This window comes from Phalaenopsis equestris, unplaced genomic scaffold (assembly GCF_001263595.1).
Source record: "Phalaenopsis equestris unplaced genomic scaffold, ASM126359v1 Scaffold206175, whole genome shotgun sequence".
Classification (NCBI taxonomy): Eukaryota; Viridiplantae; Streptophyta; class Magnoliopsida; order Asparagales; family Orchidaceae; genus Phalaenopsis; species Phalaenopsis equestris.
In genome coordinates, this window is record NW_018225604.1 from 2,630 (window position 1) to 7,254 (window position 4,625).

Genomic DNA, 4,625 nt, shown 5'->3' on the forward strand with positions numbered 1-4,625 from the left:
AAACCGGAGCCAAGCCTGAGCTCGCTCAAGCTCGGCTCGTTTACAGCCCTACCCACGAAAAAGAACTCGCCGACATCAACCATAAAGACGAGCACGTTTACATATATACCAACCAACCAATATGTATTTATGTGTCTATCCGCTGGCAACTTTCGAAGGGCGGGGAGAAGAATTTTTCATCGGAATTTTCGAAGGGCAAGTGAAGTTTTCCATTGGTATTTGCATGCATAACCCCTAATTCTATTGTATTTACATTTCTAACAGCTCTATTTATACTTTGATAGTTACACCGCTCAAATAATTTTTAAAAATAATAGACTTTAATATTTTTTAAGTCCAGTTGATATTTAATATAAAAAGATATAAAGAATATTTTATTATTTAATTAGTTAATTCTTTCAAGTCAAATTGAGCAGAATATGTACGAACAAACTTTTGTTCGTGTTTGGCTCATTCATATATCGAGTTAAAAAAATTTGTGTGTTTGGCTCACGTGTTTAACGAAAGAATCAAGCACCAACTACTTAATGAGTCAAAACACAAATTGTTTGAGAAAAACGAGGCTTTTTAGCATTCGTAGTTATTAGCTAAAGCTACATTGTAAGTGTGTGGCTTGAGATTATATTAATGAACCCCTTATAGAACACAACAATTCGTATCATCATATTGGTATTTCAACTGTGTATTGCTCTATATTCAACTCCAGTTGATGTTTGTATATTAAAAATTATTTTTTGAAGCTCTTAAGAGATAAATTGCACCACAACAACAAATTATAGTTTTTTGATGCATTGAATCACCTTTCTAGTTTGATTCTACATAGGTCGTGAGATTGAGATGGTCAGTACTTGTGGGTAAACCAAGTTGTTTCGTGCCTCGAATGTTTCTCAAGAGATGTTTGTATTTTTAAAAATGGTATTGCCATACTTATTGACCGCAAAGAAGATATATAGGGAGTAATTGTAAGATAAGATATTATTGAGACATGACGATGTAGATATACAGCTCTTGATCCCGAATTTCCATTGTCGAGTTTGCTATGTCAAATTGTTTGAGAGAGCATGGATTGATCATTGGTTTGCAAGTTGTCATTTTTTTCTCTTTACAAAATATGATCATGGAGATTTAAGACTAGCCTAAGTTGCATTCCATAAGTTATGGTTTAGGCAACAATACTTGCTAGGATAATTTGACTAAGTTGTCGTTATATTTCATTTTAAATATATGATGAAGGTAGTTTTATAATCGTTAGAATCATTTCCTATTATTAATACAAGTAGTATATCGTCCGCATATACCAAGATGTTTATTTATATACTATTTTGTAGATTTGATTGAAGGAGAGGTCTAAAATATTGAATCGATCAAGCTTAAGCGTTTGTAGATGAGAGAAAATAAAAAACTACAATCAAGGCGTTTACTTAAGTCTATGAGATGCCCCCGTAAGAAGAAATATACAATGCAGGTGATTAGTGTTCATGAACAATTGTGGTTGCGACATAAAGATAGATTTGGTGAGCTTATCGTGGAGAAAAATATCAGAGGCATTTAGGTCAATTATTTATGAGGGAAATCCAGATGAGAGCATAAATCGTTAGAATCTTTTCAATTGTGTTGTATTTTTTAGTATAGCCTAGTCCTTGTTGTTTCAAGCCTTAGGCCACTAAATGTACTTTGCATGGAATTTTGGTTTCATTTGCATTATATTTATTTTTGAATGTCCATTGTAGTCAATGGTGTTTTGTGTGGGAGAAGGAGAGACCGTGAACTATCTGCCTTGAGATTGCAAGACTTGAAACTCATTAGAGATTGCATGACGCCAATGGATGTCATTCACTATTGTTGTGTGTCTAGTGGGATTAATGTTGTGGGTGATTTTTAAAATTTTACCTAGGTTATATATGCTCCTTCTTTAGAGGAACTAACATAAATTAGGTTGCGGAGATGAGGTATTGTTTAAGTTGTTATTGATGGATGATTGTGTCGACTAATGGGTTGAGGTCTAGGATTTTGTTTGGGATAGTTAGTGATGAAGGATGTTCTTGCTAGATGTGCCAAGGTTGGGTAGGAAGAAAAATTGCTAATGATATTATCAGCTAGTTAGATAAGAGAGTATGATTGGATGAATGTGAAGTAAGATGACTGGGGAGTGAGATGGAGGATGAAAGTTTTGAATGATGGAGTCCATAAAACTAGACAATGGTTTCATGAATGTAAAATTGTATGATGATATGAATTTTGCCAGTTTTAGGATCAAAGCATTTTTATCCCTTTCAAGTTGTAGCATAACCAATGATAAAAAAAAAACTAATAAACATGAAAAATAGTTTGGTTGTGGCATATGATTGAAGCCATTTTGTTTTCGTATAAGATTATAGCCAAGAAATCATCGATAGTTAAATCATTGAGGTGGTTAAAACCGGTGGTTGATTATAAAAAAGTTTACAAGGTGATTTAGAGTTTGCAGTGGTGGATGACAATTGAATAATGTGATATCAAGTGATGAGTAGGTTATCTACTTAAATGTAATGATACAAAGACACTTCAGTATAAAGCAAACAAATTCAATGAGGTGGTGGTATTTGTTGAGGAGTATAAGAGCAATTTAATTGATGCATAATATCACATTATTTCAACATGTTTTAGAGCGTAAAGTTTTTTAATTCACCAGCACCATAATTTGTGAATATTTTAAATTTGGCATTTTTATGGGGTTCAATTTGAGTTTTAAATTCAAAAAATTTATGAATGTATGATATTTAATTCTTAGAAGACACACCCAAAAGAATAGAGTAATCATCAACAAAATCTATGTAATATTTATAACTCTTCAAAGACAATGTGGGAGAAGACCCCCCTACATCAGAATTCATGATTTAGAAGGGTTGAGTGCTAAAAAATGTAGAAGAAATTAAAGTTAGTCAATGGTTGTTCACTAGGTGCATGAATTACACTTAGTTAGTACTATTAGATGATGTACTCACATGACTAGCTCATTGTGAGTAGGAAGGGCAAGGGGGAGGGGAAGGAGATTATTGTGCTAGATTGAATCTATGAACTCATGGGGCATTTCAAGGAATTTTTTTTTTTGGTACTATTTTAAAAACAAGGACAATTATCATTTTCTTTTAAAGTCTTACAACTATATATTTGAGATCTTGCCAAAAATACAATATAGATTAATTATGATTATATGCTCTACTTTGTGTGTACTTTAATGATTAAAACTATTTTATTTTTTGAATGTTGATTTTTTCGTGAATCGCCCAAGCAATAGAGTGTAAGATAAGTACATAGATTAATTATGATTATATGCTCTACTTTGTGTATACTTTAATGATTAAAACTATTTTATTTTTTGAATGTTGATTTTTCTATGAGTCACCCAAGCAATAGAGTGTAAGATAAGAGATGAAAGAGAAACAAAAATAGAAATGTACAATATTGAATAGTAATTCAGAAGAGTGTAACTCTAAATTCATAGAATGATCCCCTATTTATAAAAAAAATAACCACAATATGTGAAGCTACATTTATGTCTCTGCTTAGTAGAGACTGTACAGATATTATATGTATTTCATGTATGTGGACCCAAATCCTAGTTGCTTCAAGACTCGGCTAACTGAAATAATTAGCCTTTAATGGACATTGTAGGTCGGCTAAGCTAGAGATGTTTGTCGGTTAGCCAGACCTAGTAACGTTGTCTGTTGGCTAGGCTTAATGTTGTCGGTTGGCTAGACTTTTACTGGCGAATGATCGATAAGATTGACTCATTCTGCTGAGTTGTGCGGATTGGCTGATCAAGGGAGGTCACAAGCTCTTGATCCTTGACAAGGAGCTCTTGTCGGCATGGTAGAGCTAGGCTATTGGGAGGACGTAATTTGATATGTAGCTCCCGTTAAATGAAGAGGGCTTGAGGGATAGTTGAGACTTGTCTTGATGATTTTTGGGGAGGTCATTGGATGCCTCCAAGGGAATTGTAGCACCAGAGAGCTTAGCTTTCCCCTGAGATTGGTTTCATCATATGGAATGGCCTGGATTCCCTTTTACTTTGCTTCCCGTTGAACCATTCCGGTTCGAGCTACTTGGTCACCTTGGTTAATCTTGATCTTGATGTTTCTGATAAAAAAGTTTCTGATAAAAAAATTGGCCTCTAAGTTTTCTAATAGTTAGGCATCCTCTGACATGCCTTGAGATTCGTGCTGAAACATTTTTGTATACACTATTATTTTATAACTTTCGAGAAATATTACTTAAAAATAGAGGTTTAGTTAGGAATTTAGTGGTGGTATGCATGTAAGTCTTCCTATTTTTTATGGTATTTAAAAACTACCTCTTTTTCGAAAGACAGTGCGGGAAGATTGTCGCCCACACTCCTGTTATGAAAGACAATAACATGGTGCATTATCATAAGTTTCAATGGAAAAGTTATTAACCATCAGTTTAATTTGAAGCCTATATTAATGGCTAAATTTATGATGTTTATTTTTTTCCTTTACATTAATCTATCTGTCACTATAATAAGCTATAGATATATTAATATCTTTTTAGGAGAATATGACTGTAGATAACATCTCTCTCAACCTCTATCTATCTATCTATCTATCTATCTATCTATCTATATA

General features: G+C 33.3%; 1 protein-coding gene across 1 annotated transcript in view; it reads left to right on the top strand.

Annotated features, from left to right (window-relative positions):
* LOC110036409 overlaps window positions 1–4,625 on the top strand; it is a 7,841-nt gene that overhangs the window by 2,204 nt on the left and 1,012 nt on the right. The window lies entirely within an intron of this gene.